Consider the following 12,042-nt stretch of genomic DNA (forward strand, 5'->3'; position numbering starts at 1 on the left):
CTTTGAGATCAGAAATTGAGTGACCAGAGAGATTGAAGTGTTCTCCGACTGGTTTATGAATGTTATAATTCTTGACATCTGATTTGTGTCCATTTATTCTTTTACGTAGAGACTGTCCAGTTTGCCCAACGTACATGGCAAAGGGGCATTGCTGGCGCATGATGGCATATATCACATTGGTAGATGTGCAGATGAACGAGCCTCTGATAGTGTGGCTGATGTTATTAGGCCCTGTGATGGTGTCCCCTGAATAGATATGTGGGCACAGTTGGCAATGGGCTTTGTTGCAAGGATAGGTTCCTGGGTTAGTGGTTTTGTTGTGTGGTATGTGGTTGCTGGTGAGTATTCACTTCAGGTTGGGGGGCTGTCTGTAGGCAAGGACTGGCCTGTCTCCCAAGATTTGTGAGAGTGTTGGGTTGTCCTTCAGGATAGGTTGTAGATCCTTGATGATGCGTTGGAGAGGTTTTAGTTGGGGGCTGAAGGTGACGGCTAGTGGCGTTCCGTTATTTTCTTTGTTAGGCCTGTCCTGTAGTAGGTGACTTCTGGGCACTCTTCTGGCTCTATCAATCTGTTTCTTCACTTCCGCAGGTGGGTATTGTAGTTTTAAGAATGCTTGATAGAGATCTTGTAGGTGTTTGTCTCTGTCTCTGAGGGGTTGGAGCAAATGCGATTGTATCGCAGAGCTTGGCTGTAGACAATGGATCGTGTGGTGTGGTCAGGGTGAAAGCTGGAGGCATGTAGGTAGGAATAGCGGTCAGTAGGTTTCCGGTATAGGGTGGTGTTTATGTGACCATCGTTTATTAGCACTGTAGTGTCCAGGAAGTGGATCTCTTGTGTGGACTGGTCCAGGCTGAGGTCGATAGTGGGATGGAAATTGTTGAAATCCTGGTGGAATTCCTCAAGGGCTTCTTTTCCATGGGTCCAGATGATGAAGATGTCGTCAATGTAGCGCAAGTAGAGTAGGGGCGTTAGGGGACGAGAGCTGAGGAAGCGTTGTTCTAAGTCAGCTTCACATGGACGCTGTTCCATACCCCTAATCATTTTGGTTGCCCTTCTCTGTACCTTTTCCAATTCCAATCTATCTTTTTTGAGATGGGGCGACCAGATCTGCCTGTAGTATTCAAGATGTGGGCGTACCATGGATTTATAGAGAGGCAATATATTTTCAGTCTTATTATCTATCCCTTTCCTAATGATGCCCAACATTGTTCGTTCTTTTGACTGCTGTCGCACATTGGGTGGATTTTTTCAGAGAACTATCCACGATGATTCCAACATCTTTTTTATTTAGACCCCATCGTTTTATATGTAGAGTTGGGATTATGTTTTCCAAAGTGCATTACTTTGCATTTATCAACATTGAATTTCATCTCCCATTTTGTTGCCCAGTCACTCAGTTTTGTGAGATCCCTTTTTAACTCTTCACAGTCTGCTTTGGACTTAACTCTCTTGAGTAGTTTTGTATCATCTGCAAATTTTGCCGCCACACTGTTTACCCCTTTTTCCAGATCATTTCTGAATATGATGAACAGTACTGGTCTCAGTACAAACCCATGGGGAATCACTCTTGTCCACATGCTTATTGACCCCCTCAAAGAATTCTAGTAGGTTGATGAGGCATGATTTCCCTTTACAAATACCATCTTCACTCTTCCACAACAAATCATGTTCATCTCTGTGTCTGATAATTCTGTTCTTTACTATAGTTTCAACCAGTTTGCCTGATAATGAAGTTAAGTTTACTGCCCTGTAATTGCTGTGATTGCTTCAGGAGGCGTCTTTAAAAATTGGCGTCACATTATCTATCCTCCAGTCATCTGGTACAGAAGCTGATTTAAATGATAGGTTACAGACAACAGTTACTAATTCTCCAATTTCACATTTGACTTCGTTCAGAACTCTTGGGTGAATCCCATCCAGTCCTGGTGACTTATTGCTGTTTAATTGATCAATTTGTTCCAAAACCTCCTTACTGGTCCTTACTGAATACAGTCAAGTCATGATCACTGGCCCCATGGCAACCACTAACATCCAGTCCAATGATCAATTCATCTTTATCCCCCACAATGAGGCCCAGAGTAGAGTCATCCAAGTTGGGTCCCAAACTTTGTGTTAGAAAAGTATCTATCATTTTTTAAAATCTCCAAGGATGATTTACTACTGGCTATGTGAGACCTCCTCCATCTGTCTCGCAATAGGAAGTGCCCCATGCTAACCCAATCAGGGGCTGCAGATTTGTATAATTTTTGGTGGTGCCTAGAACAGGTCCAAGTCCTGCTGCCCCCCACCCCCAACCTGGCTAAAGCTCTGGGAGGGTGTTTGGGTGTGGGTGCAGGAGTGGGTGCAGGCTCTGGGTTGGAGTTTGGGTGCTGGGTCCAGGTTCTGGGCTAGGGTTGGGGTGCAGGAGGGCGTACGGGAGGGGGTTTGGGTGCTGGGTGCGGGCTCTGGGCTGGGACAGAAGGCTGGGGTGCAGGGTGTGGGGCTGGGGATGAGGTGTTTGGGGTGCAGCAGGCAGGCTGCCCTGGGGCTAGGGCAGGGGACCAGAGAGGAGGACTCCCCCCAGCCCTCTCCCCACTGGCAGCAGCGAGCTCCAGGGGAGGGGGGACCCTCCCTGGCCCCCCCAGCATGACAATCACCCAAGCCCCGCCAGGCTGCTGCTCAGGAGGTCCAGCCAGGATAAGCTCCCTGCTCCCCCAAGTTGATTCAGAGTCCCTGCCGGGGGTGGGGTGGGGGCTGTCATGCACCTCCGGAGGCACAGCAGCCACCTCAGCCTGTCCCTGGCACTGCTCCCTTGTAGCTGGCCGCAGCAACAGCTGGGAAGGGAGCGCAGTGCGGAGCTGCAGGGAGCAGCTGCCTGCTGCCCAGAGCAGGCAGCGACACCTGGGGAGGAGGTGTGCAGGGGCAACAGGCGGCCTGGGGGACGCTCCAGGGAAGGCACGCAGGAGCAGGTGGATGCTCGGGGGGAGGCATTCGGGGGTGGCAGGTGCAGCTGGGGCCTGAATGTTGGTGGAGCCGGGCCCTCCTTTTGCTAGAGCCTGGGCACCATGGGCCCATATAACTCACCACCCCTGAACACAATTGTCTTTCCACAAGACACAGACAGGTGCTAAAGGAGAAACATCCCCTGCTCTCTGGTTTGGATTCAGTGAAAGGTACCAGCCCCCCACTGCTTCCACAGCTGGGCTATGTTAGAGAGCTTATTCCTTCACTCTCCCACTTCCCTGGTCTTTCTCGCATGAACAGAGAGCAACAATACCCGAAGTCCAAAGGTGCAAACAATTTGATGTTTATTGGAGTGAACTTCCAGCAAGCTTAAATCCAAGTTCCTTTTTCCTTATTTTCAAATCCCAACTTACTTCCTGTTTGCCCCTAATTTATATAGTAATATTCTTAGCTATACCTTCACCAATCATTCTACTGAAATTTACCTAACCAATCCTAACATATTGTAACATGATTAGCTAACCAATTATATCCCACCACCTTAATTAGTTTACACCCAGAAAAATTAATTATACAGCAGACAGAAACAATCACAGAACCAGACAGCGACCATGCAAATAAACAATAGCAAAGTGGGACCTATAATGACAAAACAATACAGAAGTGAGGATTTCACAACTACATCTATAAAGACATGAGGGTTTCCCAGCTGTGTCTATTGATAAGTGAGTTCTTACCAGACAGAAAACTATCAACCTAAATTTCCTTTTACATCTTCTAGGCTCTTCCCTTTCTCTGGAGGTGATAGATCGGATCACCTTCCTAACAGCCCCAGATTGACTAGGATGTGACCAGACACTTCCCAGCTTATGGCTGCCTCTGCTGCTTAGCCAAAGGCCTTGGCCTAAGAACAGGGCCTCAGACTGTCACAGGGAGAGAAGGCCCTTCCACAGATTCTTTTTTGTATACCTCTATTACTAGCTAAATGATAAACATATACCTACATTCTTAAAGTATAGACCTTTACAGACAGGCCTGAATATCTATATCCTAACACTCCACCCCTTTTTTTCTTTTTTTTTTTCTTTTGGGATCCTCCTGCCCAGGTTTCCCTGGAAAAGCATAGGACGTATGGCGACACATTTCCTGATAGGGCCAGGCATCAAGGTGGAAGGTGTCGATGCTCCGTCTGCCCCACTGCCCCTTGGGTAGTATAGTGCCCTGCACCTTCTCTCGTACGGGCATACTACACCTATTCCAATTAGTGTTCCAGACTTCCCATTAGAGTGGGCCTGAGAAGGTTGGGTCCGGGTTGTCTAGTACACTGGCGGTGGAGGGCTTACTACCTTACTTATAAGTTATAATTAGTGGCTGTTCTCTAGGAGGCTGTGCCCCCTTTGATCGTTTCCATATGCAATGTAACACAAATATAGTTAACAATACACCAGCTGCTATGATAATCCACAGCAACACCGAGAGTCCTGACCACTACAGTATGGTCCAACATCCTGGCCACCACCAAAAACGGTGCTTCTCCTCCTTTGATAAGGTTAAAATTTTGTCAGCACCATCCTGTAGTGTGTATTGTAAGTGTGTCCAACTGTTGGTGCTTGCAGCAAGTTGCTCTTGTAATCTTTGTGTACTTTTGTCCATATTGTGTGTCCATTGAATATCCACAGTGAAATTTGGTATTGTCCAAACCAATTCAACTACTTGTACGGTATGGGGTAGTAGGTGCTGGTTCAATTGTTTACAACGATTAAGTCCACTGATCCATTGGTGCACCATAGGCCAGGTGGCAGTGTATAGAAGTTCATAATTTGGTCATACACTGGAAGGATTTTGCCTCCTAGTGTTATATGGCAGGATTGCATACATTCCCAACAGAATACACCATACCCCATATACATTACCCCTAAATGCCCCCCCTTTGCAATAGGCCATTGATCCTGCTCCTCCATAGTCATAGGAGAGGGGCACATCCATATTCCTCCTCTGGATATACAACTGCTTAATGTGATGACAGTTCAATTTACCCCATTCTACCCCCACCTATTTGCTAGTGGCTCCCAATGTGCTCCCCCTTCCCCATTTACTCCCATAGGGTTCAAGGGAACAACCTTATTTGCATTTCCTTCCCATGGTATCATAGTAACAATTACACAAGAACTGTCCCCACAGGTCGGGGATGTTATTTTCCAGGTAGATGGGTATGTTTTTGCAATTGTGGATAAATATGGGCTAGCCTCCCAATTTAATACTGATGGCCATTGTTTTGACCAAGTATCTCTCATAATATCCATTAACATTATTAACTGAGCATTTTGAATACCTATGCACACTTCTCCCCATGTTAGTCTTCTGAAGCCATCCCGCACCCATGTCACCAGGTCCCCTGCCCAATGAGTTAACTGCAAGTTTACCTCCACTGCTGTCCTCCACCCTGTGGCAACTGCTGATAGTTGCTGTGCCATTAACTGATTAATTTGTTGTTGAAATTTCACATTTTCGCTTACTAATTGTTTGGTTACCCACTCGTCCCCCAGATTCCATGTACCCAGGATAGTGTTCCCCACTGCCCACAATCCCCTTTTCCGACGATGATTCCAGGTGTGTCCCCTCACCCACCCATTGAATTGTTGTTTCAATCCTTTTATGTACATACTACAATTAGGATGAATTTGGTCCACCCACTATTCCTTGGGGCATCCCACCCATGTAATAGAGTGAAAGGACACGTTAAAAAGTGCTGGCTGCACCTGCTCCCGCAATTTGCTCGTCGGGGAATATTCCTGGCTCCAGGCTGTGGCCACTTTAAATTTGGATTCTTCCAACTTCGCATCCATATCACCTGTAGGGTTACATTCTGTAAAATGGTTAATTCATCATACACCCAGCGTGCCAAAGGGGATTTTACGCCTAATGTAATATGTACATAACAATCACACCTTCGGGGATTATCTTCCATGGAGGTACCATTGTGGTTACATATGGTAACATCACACCCTAAATGTGGGGCCCTATTTTCCCAAGAGGATTCATTTGCTCCAGGAGACCAGAGAGTTATATTCTTTGGACCCTCTGTAACAAACCACGTAGCTGGGTAACTGTGTTTTCCACTATCGTTAATCATGGCAGCACCCAGGGTGTACCATGCAATATTTCCTGATAAATTTGATATTCTCCACCTGGTTGGGATTCCCCCATCTAATCCATAAACCCGACACTGCCAAATTCCTGTTGGAGTATTAGTGGTACATCTTTCTATAGGGAGATTCTCATAGTCTTCATTAGTTTTATTACCACAGGTTCCATGTGTAGCCGTCCATGTGTTTCCTCCTTTTGACACTTCACATCGTGGTATCTGAATAGAATTTGTAAATGTGACAATTGTGATAAGCACTAGTAATTGTTCCATCCAGGGCCAGAGAATTTTCATCCTTTTCTCCTTTTTGAATTAACCTGTAATACACAAATAACAAAATTTACACATCCCCTTTCCCAATCCCGTTTGTACCTTTTTATTTGTGTGCAGTGAACCCACTCCTGTCCTCCATTCTCTGTACCCAGTAATAGCAGACTGGGCCCTAATTGGTCAAGGACAAGATAGGGGCCCTTCCATTTAGGAGTTGGGAATGGATGGTGTTGACCTGGAATCTTGTACATCACTAGGTCTCCCACCATGGGTAGATCACGCTCCCCAGGCAGGTCATACCATGCTTTGACTCTTGCTGCTCCTTGCTCATCTCGCCAGGCCACCGCCTGCTGTACTTGTTTCACATGTTTGATTAGAGTTAAAATCCATTCTTGTGTTAAGCCGTGTGTAGTGATTTCCCCAGGTACTGGGGTAAGTAGATTTTCCCACCGTTCCATGGGCCTTCCTACATGGGTTGTAACCAGCGACATGCACATTCCAGTCACACACATTGTCCCACTAGGTTTCCCTGGTTCTCCTCCTCAATGAGAATTTCCAGCTCCTCTTCCTTATTGCCCAGACTCCACTGCTAAGAGCACTGTTGCTTCCCTTCACGAGTGAGTATCTTGCAGGGCATATACCCTGCAGCACAGCATTCCCCTGAGTCCACACTTGTGTTACAGCCAGATAGGTTATCTGTAAGCCAAGGAGAGACTCCAACTTGCGTGTCACGTTCTTCCCTCCACTGGAAGGTGCAGTGAGAGAAGACGTGTCCCCAGGGCTATGGCAGCATGGAATGCTGGCTTTGCTGCATGCTCTCCAGGAATCCTAAGGCCTTCCATATCAGCTCTGCAGAATCAGAACAGCAGAGCCTTGATTGGAGCAAAGGAAAGGGCTGTTTTCCACAGAATCCTTCCAGAAATCCCTATGAGAGTTGTGACCCATGGTGCCTGATAATGGCAAGGTCAGGGCAGGCTACAAAAGGGAGAGCAGATTCTCCCCAAAGACTGGTGGGTAACACTGAAGTTAACCAGGGTGACTGCTGAAGAGTTTATCAAGAAGCAAAAAAAAAAAAAAAAAAAAAAAAGGAAACACACAGTCCCCTTTATTGCATTCCAGTTCTCTGGCTTCCAATCAGCACCTAGGCCCAGTACAGTGAGAAGTTATTTAAAAAACTCTGCTCACATATACAAAATTACACAAAATATCCTTCTGACCCTAAAGGGTCAGCCATGTTACCAGGTCAGTATAGGTTTTGATCTGACCCAAAATACCACGCCGCCAGCCAATTCTGTAGCATCAAAAACTAAAGAACTATTATAAAGAAAGAACAAGAAGAGAGATGTTAAATGGTAAAGCAGTAACGTATACACAAAGACTTCGAAGTCCATATATCAGGTTTTTAGCAGTATTGGTGAGTTTGCTGGCTTGAAAGTCCCTCTGGAACACATCCACAGCTTGGATGGGTCATTCAGAGCTTCAGTGTGTAGAGAAGTTGCTCCAGAGGTAAGAAGCAGGATTGAAGACAAAATGGAGATGATGCAGCTGCCTTTTATATTCCTTTTGCCATGTGGCTTGTACTTCTTGTATCCCAAACACAAGCTGTCCAGCACATGGTATGGAAAAACCTTAGGGCTTGTCTACACTGGCACTTTACAGCGCTGCAACTTTCTCACTTGGGTGTGAAAAAACACCCCCCCGAGCACAGCAAGTTTCAGTGCTGTAAAGCGCCAGTGTAGACAGTGCACCAGCGCTGGAAGCCGCACCCCGCGTAGAGCGCTGGGAGAGCTCTCTCTCAGAGCTCTGCAGGGACGACACACTATGCTTTAACATTGCCAGTGCAGACTACCCCTTAGAGTTGTGTCCATAGCAGCCCCTATATGGCTTGCTGAGTCATCAGGTGTAGTCCTTGTTCCTTTCAATGAGTTCATTGTACAGTTGATGTCCCTTGATGGGTCATCAAGCAGGCCTAGTACTAATGCCAATCTGTCTGGGGGTGCCACCCAGAAACACAGCACAAGTTTGGAAATACAGACATACCCTACATATCTATAACTCGTTTTACAAAGATGATACAAACATATAAGCAAGATTATCATACTTGGGAAACTACAACATTTCCGCAAAAAGAAAAAGAGTACTTGTGGCACCTTAGAGACTGTCATAAATATAAAGGGAAGGGTAAACACCTTTAAAATCCCTCCTGGCCAGAGATAAAACCCTTTCACCTGTAAAGGGTTAAGAAGTTAGGATAACCTCGCTGGCACCTGACCAATGAGGAGACAAGATACTTTCAAAAGCTGGAGGGGGGAGAAACAAAGGCTCTCTCTGTGTGATGCTTTTGCCGGGAACAGAAAAGGAATGGAGTCTTAGAACTTAGTAAGTAATCTAGCTAGATATGCGTTAGATTCTGTTTTTTTAAATGGCTGAGTAAATAAGCTGTGCTGAATGGAATGTAGATTCCTGTTTTTGTGTCTTTTTGTAACTTAAGGTTTTGCTTAGAGGGATTCTCTATGTTTTGAATCTGATTACCCTGTAAGGTATTTACCATCCTGATTTTACAGAGGTGATTCTTTTACTTTTTCTTCTATTAAAATTCTTGTTTTAAGAACCTGATTGCTTTTTCATTGTTTTTAAGATCCAAGGGTTTGGGTCTGTGTTCACCTATGCAAATTGGTGAGGATTTTTATCAAGCCTTCCCCAGGAAAGGGGGTGTAGGGTTTGGGAGGATTTGGGGGGGAAAGACGTTTCCAAGCGGGCTCTTTCCCGGTTATATATCTGTTAGATGTTTGGTGGTGGCAGCGATAAAGTACAAGGGCAAAAGGTAAAATAGTTTGTACCTTGGGGAAGTTTTAACCTAAACTGGTAAAAATAAGCTTAGGGGGTTTTCATGCAGGTCCCCACATCTGTACCCTAGAGTTCAGAGTGGGGAAGGAACCTTGACAGAGACTAACAAATTTATTTGAGCATAAGCTTTCATGAGCTACAGCTCACTTCATCGGATGCATGCAATGGAAAATACTGTGGGGAGATTTATATACACAGAGAACATGAAACAATGGGTGTTACCATACACACAGTAACAAGAGTGATCAGGTAAGATGAGCTGTTACCAGGGGGAGAGCGGGGGGGAAACTTTTGTAATGATAATCAAGGTGGGCCATTTCCTTGCAACAAAGCTCGTTGCCAACTGTGTCCACATATCTATTCAGGGGACACCATCACAGGGCCTAATCACATCAGCCACACTATCAGAGGCTCGTTCACCTGCACATCTATCAACGTGATATATGCCATCATGTGCCAGCAATGTCCCTCTGCCATGTACATTGGTCAAACTGGACAGTCTCTACATAAAAGAATAAATGTAACAAATCAGACGTCAAGAATTATAACATTCAAAAACCAGTCGGAGAACACTTCAATCTCCTTGGTCACTCCTTTACAGACCTAAAAGTGGCAATTCTTCAACAAAAAAACTTCAAAAACAGACTCCAATGAGAGACTGCTGAATTGGAATTAATTTGCAAACTGGATACAATTAACTTAGGCTTGAATAAAGACTGGGAGTGGATGTGTCATTACACAAAGTAAAACTATTTCCCCTTGTTTATTCCCTCCCCCCCCCGCCCCCCGCTGTTCCTCAGACGTTCTTGTCAACTGCTGGAAATAGCTCACCTTACCTGATCACTCTCGTTACAGTGTGTATGGTAACACTCATTGTTTCATGTTCTCTGTGTATATAAATCTCCCCACTGTATTTTCCACTGCATGCATCCGACGAAGTGAGCTGTAGCTCATGAAAGCTTGAGCTCTAATAAATTTGTTAGTCTCTAAGGTGCCACAAGTCCTCCTTTTCTTTTTGCGGATACAGACTAACACAGCTGCTACTCTGAAACCTAACATTTCCGCAGATACCTTACAGGGCATACTGGCACAACTCATTGCAATTTTACAATATCGGTATTCATGATATCCTGAAGTGTCCCCCAGATTCCATACAGCGTCACAGCCCCCCTGCAAAATTGATGCAGAAAGGAGTGTCCCTAGGCACTGCTGAATGTATCACAGGAATTTTCCATTCTTGTTCCTGTATTACAGCTTTCAGTTTAATATCACAAGTATTAGTGCATCCGATGAAGTGAGCTGTAGCTCATGAAAGCTCATGCTCAAATAAATTGGTTAGTCTCTAAGGTGCCACAAGTCCTCCTTTTCTTTCTGCGAATACGGACTAACACGGCTGTTACTCTGAAACAAGTATTAGTGTACAGCAGAAATGGTTTATCAAAATCACATCTAAATCAGGCTCTTTATTAACGCTTCCTTCATTTTCTGAAGTTATTTTTCCTCTGATGTTACTCTAATATAGACACTAATGCTTTCAATGGTGTAATCACATTGGCATTTAGCCATGAGAGCAATGTGGTGGTGTGCCTCAGCTTCCCTTTCTATACAGCAGACTGGATTTGTTAAGGTTTCTCCGCTGTGCCAAGGTCCAAAATTGCTTACAGGTATCAGTTGTAACATTTCACTATCATTAAGCTCTCTAGCATACAGTGTATTTTTAGGTATTATTCCCAATATGTTTACAGGCTTTTTATCAGTCATACACATTGTACCTTTTTACCAGGGTTAACATCAAAATCAAATACCTCAGAGGGCTTAAAACTTAACAGTAACACCAAATTTGTTACAAATGTGAATGTTTATAAGTATCTTGGTTATATCATACCTCTTGTTTCACTTGAATCTTTTGGCTGGCCAGGTGTGTCCTCTGTGCTAACAGCTATGGGCAAATATTCCCCCTCCCTTATCAGCCAGGTAGATTGTATCAACCCAGACACTAGCTTTCAAATTTTCATCTGCTACCAATTTCAAGGCTGGACACTCATTCTTCCCATCAGCAGGATCTGGTCCCCTTTCCTCCCGCTCCTTTCTCCTAGAGGGTTGAAATCTGAACCTCCTTGCTTACAGGACTCCCTTTGCTGCCTAGGTGTGTCCACCAACTGCAGCCCCTCTGCCCTATGAGCCTCTGCACACACACTGTTCTGGATACTTGCTTTTGGATCTACCACCACCACCAACTTGGAGACTGGATTCTGTTTTAAAGAGATACCAAACATAGCCAAAGTCCCTGAAGACAAAAATCTTCGTGGTAGTTTTTGCAGGCAGTTTGCTGCAGCTGATGGATGTGGAAGTGATTTGATTGAATTAACTCAGGGTAAACCACTGTATGGAGAAAGCAACAGTTTGTTGGGAGACTTGTTTCAGTTCCTACCTGCCAGGTGCATGGCTAGACTGACCTTAGACCAGGGGTGGGCAAACATTTTGGCTCAAAGGCTACATCTGGGTGGGGAAATTGCACGCAGGGCCATGAATGTAACGCTGGGGCAAGGTGTGGCAGGGGGTTGGGGTGCAGGTGTTTGGGGTCCAGACTCTAGCCTGCCCTGGCCCCACACTGCTCCTGGAAGCAGCCAGCACCAGGCCCCTCAGGGGAGAGGGTGTGTGTGGGCGGGGGGGCACAGGGCTCTGCCTGCTGCCCTTCCCGCAGGCGCTTCCCCCTGCAGCTCCTAGGGGCTGGGAATAGGGAACCGTGGCCCAGGGGAGGTACCCTCCGGGGAGGGCAGCACGCCGAGCTCTCCGCCCCCGGCCGCAGGGATGCGGTGCTGGCCAGGAGCGGCGTG

Source organism: Chelonia mydas, chromosome 12, assembly GCF_015237465.2.
Source record: "Chelonia mydas isolate rCheMyd1 chromosome 12, rCheMyd1.pri.v2, whole genome shotgun sequence".
In the NCBI taxonomy this organism is placed as follows: domain Eukaryota; kingdom Metazoa; phylum Chordata; order Testudines; family Cheloniidae; genus Chelonia; species Chelonia mydas.